At 38.2% G+C, this 26,872-nt stretch overlaps 2 long non-coding RNA genes across 4 annotated transcripts in view; one reads left to right on the plus strand and one right to left on the minus strand.

Annotated features, from left to right (window-relative positions):
- The window catches only part of LOC139323253 (uncharacterized), a 118,802-nt gene extending 111,484 nt beyond the window's left edge, over nt 1-7,318 (minus strand). The window contains exon 1 of the long non-coding RNA XR_011600974.1: nt 7,250-7,318. This is a non-coding gene — a long non-coding RNA (uncharacterized lncRNA). The remainder of the gene's footprint in view (nt 1-7,249) is intronic.
- The window catches only part of LOC139323252 (uncharacterized), a 60,242-nt gene extending 33,765 nt beyond the window's left edge, over nt 1-26,477 (plus strand). For 2 of the 3 annotated variants that reach the window (XR_011600971.1, XR_011600973.1), the window contains exon 4: nt 2,432-2,452. This is a non-coding gene — a long non-coding RNA (uncharacterized lncRNA). Of the gene's footprint in view, nt 1-2,431; nt 2,453-26,363 lie in introns of those variants that run through there. The other variant, XR_011600972.1, reaches the window with a different exon arrangement.
- The last annotated feature ends 395 nt before the right edge of the window (nt 26,478-26,872 follow it).

Consider the following 26,872-nt stretch of genomic DNA (forward strand, 5'->3'; position numbering starts at 1 on the left):
GATTCCCAATAGGATTATAAAATCCATGAGTTCACCTTGCACCATCAAAACATCTCCTTAATTTTCATCTGCAGCCCTCTGGGTGTTTATGAAAGATTAAAAATGTTCCTTGCTTACTAAACAACTTATTCCCCAGATAAAATAACAACACACTTTCTGCCTGACCCTGACATACAACCCCATCCTGGGAAGCTTGTTAATACATTCTTGTGAAATGTTTTCAGACCTCACTTTTGAAGCATGGCTTTTGTGAAGCCTTCTCAGACCTTCAACTCTGCTCTCCAACATTAAAGGAAAGAACTCAGTAAAGGGGATTTGACAGGAAGAATTATTCAAGATGCATAAGACTCATGCATTTTTAATGCTCATTCTGAACTCTAGAAGTTGAGGTCGGAAGACACATTTGTCTAGGGGAAAAAAAATCAGTTAACTATTTTTCTTTTTTCAGTTCTGGAGTTGAAAGTACAATTTGCTTCAGACACCAACAATCCTATTCTAGTAATTTGCCTACATTTGATTTGACTGTTTTATAGGATTATTTCTATAGAAAATAAACCAGATGATACAGCAGACAAACTAAACTAAAAATCCAAACTAAAAATTTAGAAAAATTTAGAGGAAACCCTGCAAGTAGGAAAGCATCTATGTGTTTTATATATTTGAAATGTTATGCTTCCAATGAACTCTGCAGAGGGAGGGAGGGACGGAGGGAGGGAGGGAGGAAGGAAGGAAGGAAGGAAGGAAGGAAGGAAGGAAGGAAGGAAGGAAGGAAGGAAGGAAGGGTTTTAGCACAAAGACATGACAAAGTCAAAGAGGGGTTATTGGTCTTCTCTGAGCTTGGTGGTTTTCTTGTAGACATTTCATTCAAACTCGGTAACATCATTCTGTCGGTAGATGACAAAGACTTGTAAATAATCTGGGGCTGAGTGTATTTTCAAACACATGTAATCATGGTAAGGCATTATTAAAATGCTTTCATTAATAAGCCTTTATCTTCTGAACATTAGGAGAGAAAAACAAGATGGAAACTAATGCTTTGGTGATTTATGACTTGCTGATTGTCAACATGGCAGGAGGTTTTTAAGAGCTAGCAGGGAAGCATTAAAGAAATATTAGTTGATGGAACTGGATCTTAAGTTAACAGAATGATTTCTTAATTCAACTTCTTCACAGGGGACTAAAAGTGTGCACATACAAACACATGAGTTATATCTCCTAATATCTGACAGAAGATAACAAAGGTGTCTGGTTGTCTGCTGTAGAATTGGACAAGGGGAGGAACAGCAAGGAACAGGGAAGGAAGCATCATTAGTCGTAGAAGACAAAATACTGAACTCTATATTGTAATATTGTTCAGACTCTTATGCATCCAGAGAACCTCATTCAAAACCAGTAAGAGGATTTACAAAATTCCCAGTATATAATAAGCATTTAAGTAGGTTCTTTTTCTTGGTTACGTCTTGCCCTTCAAGCAAATGCTGATTGGTTGCTCAAGGTGGATCCTTAGCAGATCCCAAAGACCACAATACTAAGGTTGGCTTAGAATTAAATTTCACAAATATTAGAAATAAGAACTAGCTCTTTGGGTACTAATACGGATGGAAAATAAAATATCAAATTAGTTATACTGAATCTGCCCATCTGGTAACCCAAGTTTCTGCATTATTTTGATCGTTATTAATAAACCCTGGTTTAATCCAAGTCCTTTCTATAACCATTTCCATAGCACATGAATAAAAATCTTGATACTAATCAGCAATACAGTATTTGAAGCTTCTAAAAAAAACCTTGGATCATTGAGTTATCAAATTTTAAACATAGCATTTTTAATATTTCCAGGATCAAGGTACTTTAGATCTAACTCTTGCTGGGGTAAAATATCTGTTTGGGGACTCAGACTTTTCATTGGTCCATGAAAAGCAAGATGGGTAAACAGGGAAATAAGAGAGGTATGAATCTTTCAGGAATTGTTGAACTACTATTCTCATCATAATTGTCAGGCACAAAGGATCAGGACCATATGTTAAATTGCAGTGCAGAAGATTTATCGCTCAAGTTTATACACAAGAATCTAGTCAACTAAAGTTCAGTACTAAATCGGCAGCAGATAAGGGTCAACAGAATTCAAGACAGATTGCATTTAGACTATTTATGGGAATGTAATGATTCTAAGTTGATGACACACTTAACTCCACCCAACAGCTCTGGTTTTTCTTCTCCAACAAGAGGGAGGAGAGATTGCGGAGAACTGTATTTCAGAAACATTTGGAGGGCCACAAATCTCCACCCCTAAGAAGTGGAAAAGTCACACAGGGCCACACAACTTACCCCTAAGAGGTAGAGTAGTCAAAGGAGAAACAAAGTTTAGAAATATCTGAGGTTATCATGCCTCAATGCATTTCAAAATGTTATTGTTTGTTTCCATTTTCAGAGTCGGCTGGAGAGATTAGACCTTATGTTTATCTCGTCTTTCTTCACCTTGGTCTTTTTCAGATGCTTTGAAGTCCAGACCTCTCCTATCCAGGATTATATATATTTGAAGTCTAATACTTTTGGTCAGCATAAGAATGGGAAAAACTGCTCTGTGTAATTCTGATTCTGGATTCACTGATGTAGCCAACAACTGTGGGGAACAAAAATGCCCCTGGGAATGACATTATGTCCTGATGTAGTGTCATTCCCACTGAGACATTCTCAGTAAGGAATGTCCCCAAGCTGCCATTAGTTGCAGTTCCACAGTCTCTGAAGTAGTGGAAAGCACTCTTTAAAAAGCAGTTAAAAGAAAACAGTACAGCCCACTTAATGATAACCCTCCCTTCCTTCCAAATTAACACTTTTCTACTACCCTGAAATATCAGTAAAAAAATTTGAAGAATGCAATAAATAAATAATTTGGAAGTCATTTTTTTTCCTCAGGAATTTTTTTTTTAAAAAAAGCTCTGGCTACTTGGCATCTAAAATAAATAAATAAATAAAATAAAAAGACACAAAACCTCACAACTGAAGAATTAATTTAGTCAAGAATTAATTTAGCTGACAATACAAAATCTGAGGTTAGATAAACCAAGCTAGTCTGTCTTCATGTAAGACAACTTTCATTCTTCACTGAGTTATTTCCTTTACATACCTTCTTGTTTTAAATAGAAATGTTACGGACAGATTTGCATTTTATTTTCATCAATCCCAACAGGATGTTGCAAACTGCAAAAATGAAGGAAATGAAGGGAAAAAAACTTTTCTAAAAAAGAAAAAAAAAACATCCTTCGAGGGATGATCTCAGTGTAGAATGTAAATGACTCCTTAATTCAAGAGACCAATTGCCAAGGAAGAAAACGTTACGATAAACACTGATTTTCTCACAGTGTCCCAGAGATATACCTATATCCGCCCTGCACAGGGAGGTAAGCATTTATCAGTAATTGGGCATGTTTAAACAAGCATAAAAGGAACTGAATAAGTAATGAGATTATTGCTGTGCCCCTAAAGAGTGTAACAAAAGAAACAGGATCACGCTTACTGCACAATGTTGAGTAAGCACAATTTCTCTCTGGTAAATCTACGGGCATACAATTCTTTCTTTTAATACAAGTAGTTCTTGATTTACAAATGTAATGGAGCCTGATTTCTATTCTTAGTCATCATGGTTGTACGTCAAGGCACCCACATGGACAACCTGATTTTGTGACCTTTCTTGCAAAAGTCATAAAGTGAGTCCATTCGGGGGGATCCTTGGTGCTCCCTGAGCTTGCTTGTTTTCATGCAGACATTTCATTACTCTAACTAGGTAACATTATCAGTGCTACCGGTAGTAAGGAGTGCTCTTTGCTGTCAATTTGTATTCTGGTGACTTGCTTGTCTGTGTGGGTTGAGGAGGTCTTAGGAATTCTTTGGTTGAGCTGTTTACTGATGGCACTGGCAGTTTCTTGATTGGGGTACTGCTTACTTGATTGTTGGTCTGAAATTAACCTTGAAATTAATCTATGATAATCTGGTGGAGAGGTGCTGTAGTCTTTTTCTCTTTTGGGCTGATTGATAGTCTCTTTTGCATAGTCTATAGATGTTGTTAATGTCTATGTGTCTATTGATGGCTGCTTTGTCAGAGTGCCAGGCTTCTAGAAATTCCCTGGCATTTTGGGATTTGGCCTGGTCTAGGATTGACACCTTTTCCCAATTGAAACTATGGTTAAATCTGTCTATATGTTGTGAAAATAAAGTGAGTCCATTCATTCCTACAGCCTTTTTTTGCCAGAAACTAGCTGAAAAAGCTGAAAATCAGCAAAAAAAAGTTGTAAATTATAGTCACACTATAAAGACCAACAATGTTTTCAGTGTCTTCTATAACTGTATGCCCAGATTTTCATTTTCAAGAATAAATATTACAACACCTTCTATCTTTGACATCTTCACAATTTTTCCAAATAAATCACTCAACATCCCGTGATATTTGGAACAGTCACTAATTTAAATTTGGGGAGCTGGTGGGGGTCCTACTTTCCCCAGGCCCTATTTCACCAATCCTGCAATATACAGCTCACTGTAATTTACTGCTGATAGTCTAATGCCTTGATGGCATTAAACATTTATTGATAATAGCTGCTGCTCCCTGTTTATGAGGTTGCCTTAGGGAAGAGGGCCACAGCAGACAAAAGGAGCAAACACTTCAGATATATAACATTGAACTCCCTCTTATCTCCTGCTAAGAAAGGATTTGAGATAGAAGAACTGGAAATCTTTGGCATGAGATCTTGGTGAGTTACTGCCAACCTGAATGAGTAATATCGCCTGAAAGAAACCAGTGGTTTGAAGTTCCTGAGACCTATAAACAGCCTAGTCTATGAGAAAACTAGCAATTATTGTGGCTTGTTCTGCATAAAAGCTATGGAACAGAGAAGGAGGTGGTAGGATGGCTGGAAGAATGGATGTGGCTTTGTTATTTGTTCCCAGTGATTGCTGCATCAAAAGAAGGGCTTACTCTGTACATCTCAAGACAATGGATCTGGGATTGGGCATTTCAAGGAAGAATATTCTGGGCTGATCCATTGGATCAAGGACCCTTTGGTTTTCAGCAAATGCACCAGCAACAAAGTTGTAAAGTGCAGTCAGATGTATAAAGTCCAACAATCATTACAGTCTCACCCATAACTATATGCCTAGATCGTCCATCCTTTCATTTTCAAGAACAAATATTCCATTGTTCAATCTTTGGTAAGAGAGATTTAGGCCCTTGAATCAGTTGCAAAGAAATTACTTTTCCCCTGGCTGCAAGATCAAATTCCTTATGATAGTGGGTATCTGGGCATAAAAAGTTGAGCAGGCTACATTTACAATATATACCACTTTATTTTATTTATCACTCAGTGCAATTAAAAGCAAACAAATCTTTTGCATTTGTATAATAACATGCAGCTGTTAAAAATGAATTCAAATTTCAATTGTGGTTCTTGACAAACCTGCTAAATGGCCCTTAATCCAAAAAACAGATGTTCACCATTGCCATATCCTCTCACTCAACAGCTGCATAAGGTTTTAGGTTATCTCCTAATCTATTTTACAAGGTTGTTGATGATAAAAATACATAATGTATGGAAAGTGCACGGCACATTATTCAAGCATTTTGCCACTTATTGCCACTTATTCAAGCATTTTAACCACTGTACAGTCCAGTCGTGGAAATTTCAAGGAGAGGCTTTACACACAATCTAATTCTTTTGGATGGAAATAGTGACAGTAATACACATTCCAAAGACATTGTGTATGCATGCACTGATGTGCACGCACACAAACACACTCTTCGACAGAAAGGTAGACAAACATAAATACGTAAAGAAGCTCCAAAAGAAGGTTGAAAGCCCAGAGAGTTCAATTCTACCTATGGATCTAGGCTGCATTTTAATCTGGCCTTGAAGACAGAGTTCATCCTTGGGGTATTTTAAACTTTTGAAGTTCACATTTTATTCCCTAGTGGCAAAGAAGACTTAGGAATTCTTCTCTTGTTCAATGGATTGGTAAGAGACAAAGGTCATTGGGAACCTGTCTCTTCTCCAACCTTTAGCCCCAGAAAGAAGTGATTTTAAGTGGTCTCTGTGGGATAAGAAACAGCCATGCAGTTTCTGAAGCACCTTCATATTGAATTTGTAGCAGAAGAGAAGAAAAACTCACTATTTGGGGTGCTTGCAAGAGGAAAAGAAAGGAAGAGCTGCCCAGTTCTTGAGAGTCACTTTAAATTCCTTGGGGGACGTTTTTGTTATGCTATTTCTTTTCTAACAATCGAAAAAGGGCAAGAATTTTATAGTAAGCAAAAATGGGATTTATTAATGGCCATTAAAATATGGAGATGTGAAGTACTACCAAATTATTCTTGAAACACAGGTAGTCCTCGATTTACAATAATTTCTTTAGTGACCATTCGAGGTTAAGAATGCACTGGAAAAAAGGTTCTATGCTAAATGAAGGGTATCAGTATTGTTACACAGTACTTGATTTCTGTGAAAAATGAAGTTGCAAGATTTGAGTCTCAAATACAGTTCTGGAATTATCAGTTAACTACTGTTAATTCATAGCCAGAATTGTTATGCTTTATATCCAAGCAAAAAAGATTGATTAAAGCCGTGGTGGCACAGTGGTTAGAATGCAGTATTGCAGGCTAATTCTGCTGACAGCCAGCAGTTTGATCCTCACTGGCTCAAGGTTGACTCAGCCTTCCATCCTTTCGATGGTCAGTAAACCCAGATTATTGGAGTAATACTCTGACTTTGTAAACTGCTTAGAAAGGCTATAAAGCACCGTGAAGCAATATATATACTATTAGGTGCCACATTTTTTAAAAAAGTCAATGAAAACACTAAGAAATATTGGACACAGGTGAATGCTTATTGCTTGGTGGTGGCGCAGTGGTTAGAATGCAGTACTGCAGGCTATTTCTGCTGACTGCTGGCTGCCGGCTGCCTGCAATGTGGCAGTTCAAATCTCACCAGGCTCAAAGGTTGATTCAACCTTCCATCCTTCCGAGATGGGTAAAATGAGACTCAGATTGTTGGGGGCAAAATGCTGGCTCTGTAAACCACTTAGAGAGGGCTATAAAGCACTGTGAAATGGTATATAGATCTAGCTGCTATAGCTATTGCTATTAAGTTTAGAATATACACTCCCTGCACATAGAACTGATTGGTGTGGAATAGAGAGGAGAAACATTGTCCACAGATCTAGAAAAGAACTGTTTTTAAATGCAAGTATAAAGGTTTTCACATACCATTCTTGATTGCTTGGTTGGTGGAGAAATACAGTTTGTACTCCTAAACGTATCTTCCAAATCACAAACATGTGCACTTTTAGAGTGATCAGTATACTCTGCTGTCTGTGGAGAAGAATGAAAGCTTTCTTTAAAAAAAGCAACAAATCTATACCCAGGAGCCCAAGAAGGAACACACAAACATCTAAAAGGAATTTGGGGAAGATGATAACCAGATAAAATATATAGCAAGTGCACCTACATCAGTTCCAGAATTAAAGTGGCATGGAAAGAAGGCCAAAAAGAGAAACAGAATTCAAGGAATTTATAAATGGAACTCATTTAATCTCTGAAATTTGCTATTTTGTAAAGTTTGCAAGAGTTGTTGGCTGTACTGTTAGTAAGGCACTTTACAAGGCTAAACTGCATACAGAAATGTATGTTGAAGGATAAGATGTATACAAAAATAGTTATTAAATATTTAAATGCAAATTTCAGTTTTGAAAATAAAAAAAAATCAGCAAGGGAACAGGGCATAATAAACACGTCTGAGATTAACAGGGACACAAAAGTTTAACCTGTTCTTCCCCAGTCCAATAATCCCAAGAGTTGAGAAGTGAGATTCTCACATCTGGGAGGGAAGAAAAGAGGCATCCATACTAGTATCTTCACATTCTAAGCTTGTGTCCAAGCTAAAAAAAATCATCTTCCACTTAAGAAAAAGGCATAAGCAGATTCAGAGGAATTTTGAAGTGTTGTAAAATATAACACTAATATCATCATTGAAAATTAAAAGGGGGAGGGGCAGGGGTGAAATGCTCCCAGTTCGGACCGGATCATCCAATCCAGTTGCGATGGCGGTGGATGGTTCGGAGAACCGGTAGCAGAAATCCCTGCGCACCCCCCATGCCCAGCTGAGTCGCGCGATCATCAGAGCCTTTTTTTTTACGTTTAAAAGCATTTTTTCTACAAATGCTTTTAAAAGTAAAAAAAAAAAAAGCCTCTGATGATCGCGCAACTCAGCTGCGATTGTCAAAGCCTTTTTTTTAAAAGGCTCTGATGATCCCAGCTGAGTTGCCTGAGCATCAGAGGCTTTTTTTTTCTTTTAAAAGCAAAAAAAAATGCTTTTAAAAAGAAACAAAAGCCTCTGACGATCAGGCAACTCAGCTGGGATCGTCAGAGCCTTTTAAAAGCATTTTTTTACAACCTCTTAGAAAAAATGCTTTTAAAAGTAAAAAAAAAAAAAAGCTGGCCACGCCCACCCAGTCACATTATTCCCCCACCAAGCCACACTCACAGAACCGGTAGTAACAAATTTTACATTTCACCACTGGGGAGGGGCCTAAATAATGTAATACAAATAGTACTCGACTTACAACAATTCATTTAGTGACCGTTCAAAGTTACAACAGCACTGAAAAAAGTGACTTATGACTGTTTTTCACACTGACGACAGTTGCAGCATCCCCTGTAGTCACATGATCAAAATTTGGACCAGCTTGGCAACCGGTTCATATTTATGACTGTTGCAATGTCCTGGGGTCATGTGATCTCCTTTTGTGACCTTCTGACAAGCAAAATCAGTGGGAAAGACAGTGGAATTTACTAGCAACTGCAAAAAAATGGGCATAAAATGGGGCAAAATTCACTTTTGCCCCAGAAATTTGGGGCTCAATTGTGGTTGTAAATTGAGGACTACCTGTACGTATTGACCAGCAATGATTACTTTGAAGCAGAAATAATATTTCCTGGAAGACAGTATTCCTGACTTTCTGAAGCAGAATGCTGCTGCTATAATATCCTATTAAATGTCAAATGGAAACATGGGGCTGTGCTCAAAACAAGGAGCATCTGGTAAGGCTATTTTTAAAAAAGGTTTGTTAACTTAGCTGAAAAACAATTACTTACTAAGAGTATTTGCATCCTCTAGCCACTGAATAACTAAGAGTGGAACATGAATTTTGAAGTGTGCACTATTGATCATTTTTAATTACTTGTTCTGATTTGTTCCAAATCCCCACAAATATTTTTACTTTAGAATACTTGTAAAATAACAAGATTAGAAGGGCATGAATAAATCCCAAGGCTTACACTCTCCTCGGCAGCTATTCATTAGAAATTCAATTACACAGGTTCACAAATTGGCACCTGAATTTATTTATGTTATTTTTAACCTGTTGAACTGCCTGGTTATTAGTTAATAAGTCTTGGGGAAGGCATCGTGTGCATATCTAAATTTGAAACAAAACCTTGCTACCTTACCTCAAAAGTTGCAATTGGCTTTACAATAACCAATACATAAATAAAGGCTGGGGTGACATTAGCTTTAGGAAGTAAATCCTATCTTTAGTATTATCTGCCTCAGACAGGTTTAGTGAGCTGAGCCAACATTTGTTATAATTTCCACAGAATCACTGCATGATGAAATATAAACATGTTCTTCTACAATCAATCCATAGAAGGAGATGAATAGATCAGTGGCCCCAATTTTTTGGGCACCAGGGACAAGGTTTTTCCGCAGACCAGAGGGGGTGTGGTTTTGTGTACTGCCTGCATCCGGCGGATGGGGCTTGTTTGTGTGGCCCAGTTTCTGGTATGCTGTGGACCAGGGATTGGGGACTCCTGCCTTAGATGACAAAAAGTTGGCAGAGGGATGAAGTATAGCTGAAATTTAGAGCTGAGGAAATTTCACAGTTTAAGTGCCCTCTTCTAAGCTTGCTTCCAGCTAATGCAATCTCCCATCCTGGATGGAGTGCTCTGTTATCCAAAAAGTTTTGGAACTAGCTTTAAACAGACTCACAGTGGTCCGTATACTGGACAGGTCCCTAGGCTATCACAACAAACTTAACACACAAATGTCAGCATTCTCAAGCTGTATAAAAAATAAAGGTTGTAATGATGAACTCCACGTTGTTAAGAATCCTCACACTTCAGCAGGCAAATGGAACGTAAATCACTTTTCTATGTATGCCACAACTGTCTTAACTGTCTTAAATGCATTTATTACATAAACACCCTTCATTTAACTAATTAACTTTTCCCCCCTTCATTTAACTAATTAAATTAATACAAAGATGATCTTGTAGGGTTGCCAGGTGTCCACTATTTGAGCGGACAGTCCACTTTTTTCACATTATGTTCACTATTTTTTTTCACACAAAATAGTGGACATTTTTTTTATTCAAAAGCTTTATGATGAAATGGTACGTAATCTAAAGCTGCACAGTCTAAGAGAATAAGGATAGGAGAATCGCGTTTTGTCTTTTTTTTCATAAGTTAGAATGAGACAAAGATTGAATGCTCATTGCAATAATCACATTTTACACAACAGCGCAAAAAATGCAGTTATCTTTTGATATCGAAAATGTAGTGCTGAAGGTTTTTGCTGAATTTTCGAATTCTGCGAAGAAACGAGAAGAGTTGAAATCATTTTTTGAGTTTTGCAAGTCAGAATTCCATGAAGTTTTGCGCCATGTTCCAACACTTTGGTTAAGTTTGTTTAAAGCGGTCGAAAGACTTTTTTAAACTGGATACCTCTAAAATCATATTTTATTTCTCTTGGATCTGATGAGTGCCATAAGGTTATCTGGAACCTTATTTCGGATCAGGAAAATGAACTCGCAAAGGACGATGAACCAACAATTTCAGAATTGGATTTATATTTCACGCACTTCTTCATGTCAATAATGCAAGACACCCTACTGAAGCTGGAAAGCAAGAAAATTCTTGCATGTGATCTTCACATTATCAAGTGTAAGCTGCGTGATTCTTTGCAAAAAAAATACGATGAGCAGTTTTTGGACTGAAAGTTTTATTTGCCTTACGTAAAAAACATTTGCCTGAGAATGCCGTGCAAAAGTTCAAGAAAGAAGCCATCAACATGTATCAAACAGCCATTGCGTACCTAGAAAAGTGGTATAATTTCACCGATTCAGTATATGAGATGCTAAATTGTTTCAATCTAATTGATCGCAATAATCCTCCAACTTTAGAAGAAATGACGAACATCTGGTTATTATCACCATGGCGAGAAGAACTTCCACCCAACACTCTCTTCGATGAAATTTCTGCCTTAGAAGAAGTTTATGTTCATCTGCAGGGCGATTCATCCCTTGATAAGTGGACGTACTTTTTCAAGAAAGAGCCAGCTCCGAGTTTACTGAAACTGTTCCAGTATTGTGCATCAATTCCAGTATCAAATGCAAATGTTGAACGAATTTTCAGCGTCATGGGAAATTTGTGGACTGACAAATGTAACCGACTGCTTGTACCATCAGTTCGAAGTGAACTTTGTATATTTTTTAATATTTCTCAATGTTGTACTGAAATTAAAGAATTATTCCTTAAACACAAAGAATTGATCAAAGCTGCGCAGTCAAATAAAAAATACACACGACAGCAAAGTAAAATGTAATTTAATATTTTACATATTATTATAATATATTTGATGTTTTGAATTTTAAGTAAAGTTTTGAAGTGATTATTTTAATACGTGTTAAAATGTTTGTAAGAAAATATATAATTTAATTGTAATTTTTTTTTTACTACTTAACCCCCCCCCCCCCGTTTGTCCGCTATTTTTTGGAAGCAGACCTGGCAACCCTATTGAGAACTTGAATATCTTGGTGTGTGCTCTCCTCCTTCTCCTTCTCCTTCTCCTTCTCCTTCTCCTCCCCCCTCCCCCCCACCCACTCTCTCTGCCAAACAGGAAACAAAGGGTTTAATTCTGTCTGGTTTCATGAAGAGTTCTGTATGTCAGTAGCTGGAAGCCAGCCAGTTCCTTGGACCAGCCATTACAGAGGTTGTTAGAGGGGAACCCTCCCTCCCAAACTCCTGAGGTTTTTTAAAGATAAATAAATAAATATTTTGGAGCAAGCGTATCATCAGCAAAAAGCAAAGCAGCTTGTGAACCAGCTCCAAATACCAGCTCAGCGGGGAACTGGCAAAATGAAATATCAAACTTGAAAGACAAACAAACAAATGCAGAAGCAAAGTGTGGCAAACGGAAAAATGAGGATTAATTTGAGTTCAGTATGGTATCTGCCACTTATCTCGAGATGTGAGGGGGTTTGCTAAAGCACATTCAAGAAGCAAAAATTCTAATTTGCTGTGTTCCTAGAGGGCCTGGTTTAAGCTATTAAACTGACAAATATGTCCAACAGAATTCTCCTTCTCTGCTTGCTATTCCTGACCACCCCCCTCCCATCCATCCCCAGGCGAGTTAAAGCAGACATTTGTTTCAGATGCTTGGCGCTGCTCACAACACACCTCTGCATCATCGAGGTTATTTGTGGAACAAAGGTGAGGTGTGCATTTGAGGAGGTGCAAATTATTAGTGCAATGATAAGAATTAAGACTCCCAGAATTTACCGGAGACAGGAAAATGACCCTATTTGAGATGAATTTTTCCCTGCTCAAAAGAAGATTAGATAGAAAAAAACCCCTCATCTGCACACAGTACTGTACTGTCAATGAATATAAAACACACATAAACCTCCCCAAATGCATGTGCACACAGAGAGAGAGGGAGGGAGGGAGGGAGGGAGGGAGGGAGAAAGGGAGAGAGGGGGGGAGGGAGAGAAAGAGAGAAAGGGGGGGAGAGGGAGAAAGAGAGAGAGAGAGAGAGAGAGAGAGAGAGAGAGGGAATATTTTGTTCTAAATTAAACTACAGGTCTATTTATTCTGTTCTATTTTACATCAATCTTTGGAAGATCTGAAAAACCAGATCAGACACAGATTGCCATGAAGAATATTTATGTGATTGTTAAAACTGACAATGACTTGATAGCATGTAATCAATCAATCAATCAATCAATCAATTTTACATTGGGGCACAGAGTTTGTGTTCTCCCAAAATCCTTTCAAATGTTGCCATTTAATTGTAGTCTTTTTCTTAATGGATTGATATTACATAGATAGCAATCATACAAAAATTAACTTGTTTACATAGAGTTAATATATTTAAAATTAAATGAAGCTAGAGAAGGGGACATTCTCTATCCTGGGCCCATCCTCTGGAACCACATTCCCCCCACCTCCAAGATAAGGACAGTGCCCTCTCTCAGAGGGGTCTAGAAAGCTTTTAAAACCTGGCATCTGTCCCAAGACTGGGATTAATGTATTACTGTATATTTTGGGAAGAGGGCAGCTGTTTTGTTTGATTTGTGTTGCTTTTAGTTTGGACTGTCCATATGGTTTTGTCTTAAGTGGTTTTTATGGTTTTGTACACCACACTGAATCCATTGGTGGCTAAAATAAATCTGAATAAATAAAAGGCCATTCAAATGTTAAATGTGGCCCTTAGTCTGACAAAAAATGTGCAACTCTTTTTTATACTATTCTTGCCCATAACTTGGTGCTTTTCCTATGGACTTCAACTCCAAGCAAATACGACAGATGCTTTTTTTCAGCAGTCATTAAGTCAATGGCATGGTCATTAAGCAGGCCCCTTTTTTTTCAATGGGTGGGGTTTTTTTCTAAGCAGGAAGTCCAAAAAGCAAAAATTGCAGTCTTGGGGGCAGTGCAAATGGCTGTAAGTGTGAGCCAACTGCAAAGTGTCCAAAATACGATCATGTGTTTCGGGGGACAGGCCAGTCATCGGAACGCAGAACTCAGGTCATAAGTAACTGTGGGGAACACCATTGTAACTTTGAATGGACACTAAGTGACCAGTCGTTAAACGAGGACTACCTGTATGGAATGGTTGAGATTAGGGAAGTCTCAAATTCTGACCTGCAGAATTTATTTGTTCTTGGGAAGAAGTGTTTCTCAACTTTTTGGCTTTTGCATCTGTAAACCATTCTATCACAAAACAATAGTTTTTTGTAGCAGTGATTCTAAGATTAAGAAAGTAGGAAGTAGCATTTCATTCACTGTTTAACAACCTTGATTAATGGTAGGAAAAAAATTTTTTTTTCTATTTTGGATGAGCTTGTCTTGAAAATTTCCATAGTAGTTTTCCCAGCAGGAGCTGCAATATACTGCAAGATTATGCCAAGAAGCCAACTTATTTTCCTCAAGAAGGTTCCTATAAGTATATCATCCCTTCTGCCAAAAGTAGGACTAGAATAGATCAGATCAAGGGCCCTCTTACTCCAGCATTTTGTTTCTCTCCGTGCCCGGATGATCCTGTCATTCCCAGCAAGGGGTCTCTACAAGTTGGCCAGGAGATGACATGGAGGGGTTTTATTTATTTGTTTAATGGGTTTCTATGCTGCCCATCCCACTAATACAGCAAATCTTACAATATAATAAAATATAATAATAAAAGTTAAACAGTGTGAAAAACAATTAAAGTAGAATGCAAAGCTATAAATTAAAATTAAAAACCAAGATGATGGGTAGCCTGGGAATGAGAATCTTCTCTATTCCATCAGACACCCCCAGTGGCCAAGTGGCAAGCCAAGAAGGCCAGGACTGCTGGGGTGGATCTCACCTCCAATGGGAAAATATTCCAGAGGGTAGGATAGCAGAAAAGGCACTTGTCCTGGACCTCACCAGCCAAAATTCTCTGGCCTTAAGGGAGCCAAATTAGATCATTCTACTGGTCTTACATTCTACTGATTAGTTCCAATGGTATCAGGTGCTTCCTTAGATACCCTGGCCTGGACCATGGTTGTCTTCATAAAATATATAATAGAATCAAGGTGGAGGGGAGGGAGCTGCAGAAAATGATCTGGGCTAGATTCACCTTGATTTCTGTTTGCAGAGTTAAATTTGCATAGTTTATCCAAATTATTCTTCTCAACTTTCCTATTACCTATCTCCTTATTTTCTTATGACTATAACTTTGTTGCTTGTATCTTACGATTTATATTGTTTTATTTAGTATCCTAGTATTATTTATGTTGATTGCTTATTTAGTATCCTATGACTATCACTAAGTGTTGTATCTTATGATTTATGATGAATGTATTTTTATGATGACTATGATAATGATTTATCACTTATTGCTTGTACGTACACTGAGAGCTTATGCACCGGAGACAAATTCCTTGTGTGTCCAATCACACTTGGCCAATAAAGAATTCTATTCTATCCTATTCTATTCTATTCTATTCTATTCTATTCTATTCTATTCTATTCTATTCTATCCTTCAAAAAATCCATTTCAGCAATAATTCCACATAGAAATAAGAGGCAAAAAGATATATAAAACTGTGAGCAGTTTAATTAGGCGTAATAACTCTCCCTTTGCAACCAACTGTGCAACTTGTGATATTATATACATGCACACACACACACACACACAATATACATAATACTGCCTTTCAAATTCAGATTGTGTCAACACAGATGCATGGTCGAAAACAGGAATAGAGATCAGTCATAGTTAGGGCTGGTTATTGGCTTGACTTCTGTTATTTATTTTGCTTTTCCTGGGGATTGTTAATAGGCTTTAAACAATAAAAAAGTTGGATTACTTTTTCTTACTTTCCCTTCTGCTATTTGCCTCCCTTTATATTCATTCCCTTTTTACCAGTTCCCCATCTCTCTCAGGAGCCATTCTCCACCGTTGAGTTGACTTGCTATCAACCCACCCTGGAAAGGAAAACACTCCATGACATTTGCTATTCTCATTGCTGATACCTATCCTGACTCTATTGCTTGTATTCCCAAATCGCTGGCAGTCACTGGTTTCCCCCCCCCCATGGAATTATGTGAAAAAGCCTTCAGACTTTATAGGTTGAGGTTATTGATGGCCAGTATTGGATGTGCTTCAAGGTGGTACAGCTAATGAGAACTTAAAGGCTAGGACAAGGTAAGCACAGAATCAAGGGACAAGTGGAAAATAAATATTGTCAGGGCATCTTTGTGCCATGGTTAAATGCATGGAGACAGAGCCATGGAATAAAAATGCTGCTGACATTGAGCAGCAAAGAAGAGAAATTTTGGGAAAGACTGAAAAGAAAATCATGTTAAATAGAAAAGGACATGAAATTTTAACATAATAATCATTCTTTAGACTTCTAAGAAAATCAGCATTCAGTGCTTCTGGCTGTACTATAGCTTACACCTGCTTTTTGTGTGTTTTTTCCTTAACAAAGGAGAAAAATAACCTACATTTTAAAACTATCTGGAGGTAAGTAGAAAAATACATGGGCAATACAGGTAGTCCTTGACTTACAACCACAATTGAGCCCAAAGTTTCTGTTGCTAAGCAAGACAGTTATTAAGTGAGTTTTGCTCCATTTTATGACCTTTCTTGACACTGTTGTTAAGTGAATCACTGCAGTTGTTAAGTGAGTAACACAATAGTTAAATGAATCTGGCTTTCCCATTGACTTTGCTTGTCAGAAAGTCACAAAAGTGGATCACATGATCCCAGGACATGCAACTGTCATAAATATGAATTAGTTGCCAAGCCATCTGAATTTTGATCACATGACTCTGGAAATGCTACAAGGGTGCTAAGTGTGAAAAAAGATCACAAGTCACTTTTTTCAGTAGCACTGTAACTTCAGTCACTTCAGTCAGTAACACCCACTAAATGAACTGTTGTAAGTTGAAGACTATGTATAAGTACACCAGGTAGTCATTACCAAAAGCACCCCATCTCTTCCTCTTCCAACACAACAGCAATGTGCAGAAGATATTTATCATTTTTAAGCAGAGTATCTCCAATACAATATTTGTATTTCCAATATTTGAGGGGCTTCTACAAAAACGAGGGAATCAAACTATTTTCCAAAGCACCAAAAGGCAAGATAAGAAACAATGATTGGAAACTAACCAAGGAGAAAAGCAACCTAGAACATAGGAGAAATTTCATAACGGTGAGAGCGGTCGACCAATGGAACAGGTTGCCTTCAGAGGTTGTGGGCGCTTCATCACTGGAGGCTTTCAAGAAGAGACTGGACAACCATTTGTCTGAAATGGTATAGGATCTCCTGCTCAAGCAGGGGGTTGGACTAGAAGACCTCTGAGGTCCCTTCCAACTATTATTCTATGTTCAGAGTGGCACTCAAATTTCATTTCTACTGTTTTTGCAAAGGTGACTATTAACAAGACAAATTGGCTGGGAAGAAAAAATAAATAAGGAGAGAGAGAAGGAAAGAGAACCTTATAGGAGCCCCTCCTCCTGACAAAAAGAAAAAAAAACTTTGAGTGCATCCTGCACTGCAGGTGCTATTTCTCAATCCTTCGCATAAAAGCGCTGACTTTGTTTTCACTTCTAAAAATAAAGGGTTGGCGACTTGAGAAGATCAAACAGGGATAGTCTTTCTTCTCACTAACTCACAGCATTGAACAACTCGCGTCCCCCTACCGCGGAAGTGTGCCGGCAGAATCGGAGCAATTGACTTAAGCCTAAAATGAAAAGGCCCCCCATCTGGAAGAGGCGGTGTGTGTACAGCACTCATCTGGGGGCCTGTTTTTGCAGTAATAGGCCACTCTACGCAGAAACCACTCTGCCTCGTGCCATATTTTGCAACAATGGAACTTCGTGGCTCCCACCCCAATGATGCCTTCCAAAGTCATGGCCTGCTGGGTTCCCAACTTGACAAGATCATAGACTAGAGATGGTGCACTAAGCCCCTCGAAGGGTACAATTAATTCTGAGTGAAAAGCTTTCCGTAATTCACACAGAGATAAAAGCAGAACTATGCCCAGGAATATCAACCTGGACGGGGGGAAATGGTCTTTGTGTAGAACAAAATCCAAACAGAAATGGTTATGGGGAAGGAAACAATATGGTGACCTATCTTGAGAAAACCTTGGCTGCATTCCAGCTATCTTACTAGCTTTACTAGGAAGCCAGATTGTTCACTTAAGTACCCTCTAGTGTAAGAACTTTATTTGGTATTAATTCTCCATGGAGTCTCTGACCCAACATTCTGAAAGAACTTGGGGTTCAGGCACTGGTGGGATGGGGTGGACAGAGAAAACTCAACCTGTGCCCCAACAGCTTCCTTCTTTAGAAAGAAGTATTTGAAGTTATCAACATTGAAGGATGAAGAAGGGGGCTGCAAAAAGCTTTCAATGTGAGATTGGAGAGAGGGGAGAGAGAGGGAGAGAGAGGGAGAAGATAGCAATCACATCATAAATGTATAATATCTGATAGCAGGGAGCATTTCCTAATGGAGAGGACTATTATTAGATGGTGGAATTGGCCACCCAAGAAAAACAGTGAGAACCCTGTTGCTAAAGAAATAGGACATCAAGGTCTACAGTACTTTGAGCTATAAGAAAATTAAACACTATGGGAGGGGATTAGGATTTTTTTTACTTTTTCTGATTTGCCTCCTTCATCTCTCGGAATGTCTTGATCACAAGATAGCTGGGTTTGCACAACAGATCAAAATGAGGGTGAGTATGTAATAGTGGAGTAGGTTGTGTACCTTCAATTATGCCTAATGTCACTTCGTTGCTTGTGCACAGCATGCTGAAGTGAGCACAGCCACTGCATTGTTAGTGTGGATTTAGCATATTGTTGTGAAGTGTCAGGCACAAAAAAATCAGAATCTTTTGTAAAGTGGAAGCATAGAAGATTTATTTAAACCTATACACAAGAATCTAGTAAACTAATTAAATTGGTGCTAGGTGAGAATCAATGGAATTCAAGGGAGGCTGAAATTGGATCTCTTGAGGCAATGCAAGGACTCTAAACTGATAATGCATTTAACTCCATCCTTCAATTCTGCCTGCTCTTCTCCTACATGAAGTCAGCCATTGGGGGAGATTGTCATTTTACAAACCCAAGCTTTTCTTCCATTGAAATTGGGATGCAACCTAAAGGAAATCTGCAAGATTCAGTGGTTGGCACATTTAATTCAAATGGCTGATTGCTAATCATATTGGTTACCCCAAAATGACAAGTCTGGGCATAATGTTTATATCTCTAGAAATGTTTTCTGTGCCTTTGCTGAAGAGAATTTTATGAAAGTTTTCATTGTTGCTTTATCTACTTGAAGGATGTGTGATTTCCTTGACTATTCTATTCATTCATTTTATCAGATGCCCTTGTAATTCCAGGTGCTCAAGGCCAGGGGTGAAATGCTCCCAGTTCAGACCAGTTCGGTCGAACCGGTAGCGATGGTGGCCGGTGGTTCAGAGAACCGGTAGCGATGGCAGCGCGAGGCTCTGCCCAGCCGCCCAGTCATCGTTACTTCCTGGTTTTAACCAGGAAATAATTTGTTTTTTACCCTCTGTGCATGCGCAGAAGGATTTGCACATGTACAGAGAGTCCAAGCGTGCACCGAACCAGTTGGGAAGGTGGGAACCTGCTCAAGGCCATAGATGAAAATCCAACTAACGTATTAAAAACAATCCAACTATTAAGCAAGTTTAATTAGGCTGCTATGAGATACACCTGCACGATAGCAATCCTATCTATTGTTTAAAAGGAAGTTTTTAGTTCTTTCAGTCAGAACTAAAGAAGCTTCTTAGATGAAAAGCAAAAAGTCTTCAAGGAAAAAACAAAGAAATTCCAACTACCTTTTGAAAAAGCACCTTTGTTTTTTTTAGTCATTTCAAGCTATGGTTCACCACACCAGATTCACAAAAGAACAAGGGAAGATCTAAGGATGTCATATTCACATAGGCAACTCTACAGACCCTAATTGAGTTCATATATTGCTTTATCCACAATTGGCCTATTTGTTTTTGGTTGAACCTAGCTGTTATCATTCTCAAACCATTATGTGTTATGCAAACATAGCCAATGAAGATTTTTGTTCAACAAACAATGATTAAGCAAACCATAACTTAATATAAGACAGCTGTGTATTTGAGAAATGTATCTGATACGCAGCCAAATGAGAAAAATCTTTAATTAAAGATTTTAAAAGCTTGCCTATAGATTGCTGCATGCAGCCAAGAATTAGACTATGAGAATTTTTTTAAAAAAAACCATAAGAAACTAAAGGGTCGAAGTTCCCTAGTTTTGTCGCTACCAGAGAATATTTATTCTCTTGTATCCACCAAACCCACTTTGGAATTATGATTTCAAGATGAAAAATGGGTAACACGGTTTTATATACAGGTAGTCTTTAACTTACAACCATGACCCAAAATTAATGTGAGAAATTTGTTAAATATGTTTTGCCCCATTTTACGACTTTTCTTGCCACAATTGTTAATTGAATTACTGCAGTTCATTTAGTAACGTGGTTCTTAAAGAAATCTGGCTTCCCCATTGACTTTGCTTGTCAGAAGGTCATAAAAGGTAAATCATGTGAACCTGGGACACCGCAACCATCATAAATATGAGTCAGTTGCCAAGCGTCTGAATTTTGAACACATGACCATGGGGATGCTATAATGGTTGTAAGGGTGAAAGTCGGTCATTAGTCACTTTTTTCAGTGCTGTTGTAACTTCAAACAGTCACTAAATGAACGGTTGTAAGTGGCGGACTACTTGTATGCAAACTGAAGCAGTCTTCAACAAAGGGCATTCAAGATCTGCTGCTGAGACTATAAAAATCAAGATAATCGTTTTTAATCACCTAGTCCGTAACTTACCAAAGCTAAAGGTTTAGACTTCCTTTTTCCTACTAGTCCCAGGACCAATAGAATCCATGTTTGCAAATGCTATTTGAAAATGGAAAGAGAAAGAGAAAGAAATAATTCCAGTTGGGATATAAAATTCAAAGCAATTGTTAAAAGTATATTTAAACGTCTCTGTCTCTCTCTCTCTTTCTCTCTGCTATCAACACCCACATTTGTTCCAGAACTGACCAAGATAATGACATTTTTCTCCCTGAGCACTCCAGCCACTGTATTTTGTGAGTTCTGCTTTATGGCAAACCTTTTTAGATTGCAAATGTAGTGAGCTTCATTCATAACTTAGAGGGAAGGCAAAAACTCAATCAGGACCTGCCGGAGCTATTAAATGTTTAAGCATCACCCTCCTATCAGTATTGTATTGTACAAAACGAAAAGCTCAGGAAGGCAACCAAAGTGATTGTGTAAGAGAAAGGACAGTGTGCTTAGTTCCTGATCCAAAAAGTAAGCCGAGTCTCAGCCATTATTTATTCAAGTCAGCTCCACCTTGATGTCTCCAGTTATGTTAAGATAAACACTCCAAAAATTCCCAGCCAGCATGAGAACCAATGAGTGTCCAGTTAGCAAAAGCAGATCACTCTTGTTTTAGAATTTTACTCACTTCAAATTGCCATCAATAAGAAAAGCCAAAAATGGTTTACTTGATATTGGCTTAGCCCAGGGGTGGGGTCCGGATCCAGTCCATGGGGTGCTTAGATCTGGCCTGTGGGGTTGCCTGGAAACAGTGAAGGACCGGCCCGCGGTGCCTCTGCCAGCAAAAACAAAGCTCACAAGGACCGCGTGCCGCCCTTCCGAACTCCGTTTTCGCTGGCAGAGCACTCAGGCCACTACAGGCGCCCCCAACATACCCAGCCAGGCCACGCCCACCCCAGCCCCATAAGATCAACACAACCCTGATGTGGCCCTCAATGAAATCAAGTTTGACACCCCTGGTTTAGCCTGTGTGAGTCCAGCCACTGTGGTTTTTAAATGAATGTTGACCAGACTCAACCAAACTGAATTGTTCAATATGCCATGGTCAGACCATGTCTTAAAATAATGAGTGAACCCAGCCCATATACAGAGGGAATCTCTTCTAAGAACACTATCTAAGCTTCACTTTGTCAGTAAACTCATACTGGAAGACAACTACACAACCAATTACTCATATATAAGAGCTAGAATCAAAACAGCCCCATGATCGATAGATAGACATTTCCAATTCAATTTCCAAAATCTTTAGGAAGAGCTGGGAAGATTCCTCCCTGCCTGTTGAGATACTATGGCTAATAATAGCTTATTGAAGGACCCCCAATCACCTGAATTCATACAACTCATTAGTTTATAAAACATATTAGATTATAAAGCAGTTAGAACAACCAGTGGAATATTGGTGCTCTAACACTGGAGGTTTTTAAGGAGAGACTGGACATTACAACCATTTGTCTGAAATCATATTGGGTTTATTGCTTGAACAGGGGGTTGGACTAGAAGACCTCCAAGGTCCCTGTTTTTCTGTTATTCAAAACAATATCAAAACAATCGGATTTGCACAATACATTAAGCTGATCCACAATGAAACAAACTGCAGTGGGCTCTAGTGGGATATGGGGCATATAAAGCCAGCATCCAAATACTGCTGAGTTATTAGCAACAGGGATTAGTAATAAAGATAATATTGATAATTTGCCATTCTTGCAAAGATTCTTACCTTATCTGATACACTACCACATTAAGAAAGTAATTTGAACCTACAAACATGAAAATAAATTATTGTTGGAAGATGCAAAGGTCCAATAATGTTATCTGTGTTCAACAATCACAGGCAATGAAAACATAAAGTGCATTTTTGGAATAAAATTTAAATATCGTTAAATCAATTAATATTAAGCCAGTTCACTGATCGTCGGTTCCTGGTCTCTCAAGAGAGATAGAAGGAAAGATGGAAATTCCTGCCAATGTTGTGTAATAAGTTTGGACTAAGAGCATCTTATTTAAATCCAAATATTTTTTCCTCTCCTTCTGTACTCTTCTAAACTACACCTTTGCCACACAAATCTCTTGCTCTTTGCAAACAGGTTTTCAAAATGTATTTAAATTTTTCTTTTAAAAAAATAGCCCTAAATGGCACTAAAACAATGTCTTTCAAGAACAGTTCACAAACAAAAATTTGTGAACAGGGAAAGCAGCTCAGCTGACAAAATGTTCCAGGTTTTTTTTTAAAATGCTGCTATATTAATCACTGTGGTTAGGGAGTTGGAGCTGGAGCTGCTGTTAGCTAGAAAGCAACCAACATACAAAATGTACCAGATGAAATTTCCCAGATTTTTTTCTGCACAAATGCAGAAAATTTTCTTTTATACTGGTAAGAAAATGTATAAGGAGAATAACTGTCCATTGTGAACATTTGGTATGCATTTAACTCACAGAGTTGTCCTCGACTTATGACCACAACTGAGCCCAAAATTTATGTTGCTAAATTAAACATTTGTTAAGTGAGTTTTGCCCCATTTTATGATCTTTCTTGCCACAGTTGTGAAGTGACTCCCTGCAGTTATTAACTCAGTAAGATGGTTGTTAAGTGAATCTGGCTTCCCCATTGACTTTGCTGGTCTGAAGGTCACAAAAGCTGCTCACGTGACCCCAGGACACTGCAGCCGTCACAAATACATGCCAGTCGCCAAGTGTCTGAATTTTGATCACATGACCACGGGAATGCGACAACGGTCATAAGTGTTAAAAATGGTCATAAGTCACTTTTTTCACTGCCGTGGTAACTTTGAATGGTCCCTAAGTGAACTGTTGTAAATTGAGGACTACCTGTACTGGCTTGGGGATTCTGGGAGTTGAAATCCACACATCTTCAAGTTGCTACATTTGAGAATCACTGGTCTCAATGATCCTATTTGACAAGAAGAGGGATTATTATGGTTGGTTTTACAGTCAGCCAGATGTTTAGACTGGATTTGTCATTTCTGTCCACCTATCAAGTCCTCCCCAAGGATCTAGAATAGATAGACGGTGTTGTTCGATGGTGTTAAATGTATTGTTGCAGGATACGTCTTTACTTGTTCTGAATAAAACTTTCTTTTGCAATTGACTGATGGTGTTCAAGTGAAACTCCAGACGTTTTGGAATTGCATCCAAGGGGTCTATTACCATTGGTACTATATTTCCTTTCTTTTGCCACAACTCTTCCATTTCATAAAGTCCATGCAGGACTTTATGTTTTGTGATTTTCTGCAGTTGTCTTCTATTCTGCTGTCTCCAGGTTTCCCAACATACAGCATCCAGACTTTTACCAACAGAAAATTTTTGACTCAGCTGTGGTCATAAATCGAGGACTACCTGTACATGCACATATGCATATTCCACTAAGAGACGCAAAGCAATTTTGCAGAGTTTTATTTGTCGCATGCATTAAGAAGTGACATCTCTCATTTTCACAAATTGAGGTGCTTGGATTTCCTCCCCACTTTTTCTCTCCTCTGGATTTACTGCTTAGGAGCATTAAAATGTCTGAAACAGTTTACATCCATCGTCACAGTGGGAATTTGCTGGGGGATAAAGAAGCTTGTAATTGCGATTCTAAAACCACCTCTGTATGCTTATAGTAGCGGGTTTTTTTTTTAAAGAAAACAACTTAAGGGTTTTACTAAGCTATAAAGTGCCTTCGAACAAACTTAAAAATAATATATCTTTAAAAGGATGGGGAGAGAGATTAATCTCCCGGTAAGTTATAGAGAGGGGATTACCCACTACTGATAGTTATAATGCAAAATTCTCATGCCTAATACCAGGAAAATGAAATATAAATTTAGACGGGACTAAGAGCACATCTCCCAAATAAAGGGAGAATGAGCTGTGGTTTGTTGAGTGGTTCCTTCCACAAACATAAAAGTGATTGTCTTCTTCAATATTACAATTGACTGTGAGAAGCATTTCACTTAATTTTTGGTGGGCATACTGAAGCTTCGCACTTTTTAAATCTTGTCACACATTATAGGAAATAATAGCTATGGTAAATGATCTGCCGATTTGGTAGATCTATCATAGACTTGCAAATTATTGTTGCAAAAATTCAAACCACCACAATACACTACATGGAAGCAAAAATACAGATGCTCCTCGTCTTATGACTAGTTGCTTAGTGATCATTCAAAGTTACAACGGACTCCTCAAAAGGTACTTATGAACCAATTTCAAAATTTTGATAGGCGTGCAATTTTGACAGACACCCCTGCATGGTCACGTGATCACATTTTGGATGCTTGGTTGGGGACCAGGTCACTTTTACAGCCACTTGCAATATCCCACAGTCACATGACCAAGAGTTTTGATATTTTTTTTGACGGTTTCAGATTTTTATTCCAATTTCTGGCAAAAAATTGCCCATTGGATAAATTTGATTTGCTTAAATGACTGTAGCATTCACTTAACAACTGCCACAAAAGAAGTCATAAAATTGGGTCCAGTCATATGGTAAGCTGCTTAACAACTGAAAGGACTTATGACTTATAATTCCAGGCTTAATTATGGTAGTAAGTCAAGGTCTACCTTTAAAAAAAGGGTTAGAAAACTCACTCTTTGCCATTATTTAGAGGGCATTCAGATGTTCGCAGCAAAGAGGAGAATGAATCCCAAAGGTGCTTTTTCAAAGGGCAAGTGGACTTTGTTTTTCCTTGAAGATGCTGCAGTTCTCCTCCAAGAAGCTTCTGAAGTTTTGAAAAAGCTTCTTGGATGAAAAGCGAAACATCTTCAAGGAAAACAAAGTCCACTTGCCTTTTGAAAAGCACTTTTGGGACAACCATGACCTGGATGACTGAGAACTCCACAGACAAAGAGGGGAACGCATGCAACTTTAGGCTGTGTTGAGGGAGAGATTGCTTGCAATTCACCCAGTGAACTTCCATATTGAGGATGGACACGATCCTGGATTTCCCTTCTTCTCCTAGCACACCACAATACATACTCTCCAGATACATACCAGCTGACTGAATCTAGACCAGCAATAGGTGTATGTTCAAATAAGTGACATCTCTAGTTAAAAAAAAAACGGAATCACGAAGCAAGGCAGAGAATTAGAAAACTGCCATCACCTTGAAGATTTTTTAATATTACTTCTCCCTGCCATTGCATGCAACTTTTGATAAAAGTCAAAATTTCACTTGCATCTACCTTTCCCAACTTAGCCAATTTCCCATCACAGCAGGTAAGTGGTAAAAAGATTTGAACTCAAAATCATGTTCAAATCTTTAATTTTGAATATTGTAAGACTCTCTTCCATTAATAAGCTTCAAGATGAAAATAATTATGGGTCAGTCTTTAAATTAAATTGCAATTTTAAGCATGACCCAAGAGGTTCTTCAAACATGCTTTGGTAAAGCATTTTTAAACTGTAAAATATACTCCCTTATTTTAACTATTTATTTATTTGTAAAATTTATTAGCCGCCCATCTTATTGTGTGGTAACTCTGAGTGGCTTACAATATTAAGAGATTATAAAATATTAACAATACATCTAAAAATAATCCATGTCATTTTGATTCATTAATATTGTATAGACAAGGCAGGGAAGCAACAGATTGCATGATGCTTTGTGTTTTCAAAGTGGATTTCATTTCTTTTCTTTTTGTTCCTTTCTTTTGGCAGGACAAAGCTTTATGTTGTGACTGGGGAAAAGGTGAACAGAAGTCACACTTGCTGGACAAAAATATTTTTTTGTTAGTTTTGTTTTTAAAGCACTTCATAACACCTTATTAAAATTGAAAGCTATACACATAAAATTACTAGAGGTACTTGTATCCACTGAAGTTGTATTTCATTACACCAGCTCTGGAGGAGGAGGAGGGGGAGGAGGGGGAGGAGGAGGAGGAGGAGGGGAAGGGGAAGGAGGAGAAGAAGAAGAAGGAGGAGGAGGAGGAGGAGGAGGAGGAGGAGGAGGAGGAGGAGGAGGAGGAGGAGGAGGAGGAGGAGAAGAAGAAGAAGAAGAAGAAGAAGAAGAAGAAGAAGAAGAAGAAGAAGAAGAAGAAGAAGAAGAAGAAGAAGAAGAAGAAGAAGAAGAAGAAGAAGAAGAAGAAGAAACAACTACTACTACTACTGTTGTAGCGCGGGAATAACGAGAGGTACAAGCAAGCTAGTGACAACAGCTCTTTAATTCA

Source organism: Pituophis catenifer, unplaced genomic scaffold (genome assembly GCF_029215685.1).
Source record: "Pituophis catenifer annectens isolate HBS135680 unplaced genomic scaffold, rPitCat1.0.hap2 SCAF_12, whole genome shotgun sequence".
NCBI lineage: Eukaryota > Metazoa > Chordata > Lepidosauria > Squamata > Colubridae > Pituophis > Pituophis catenifer.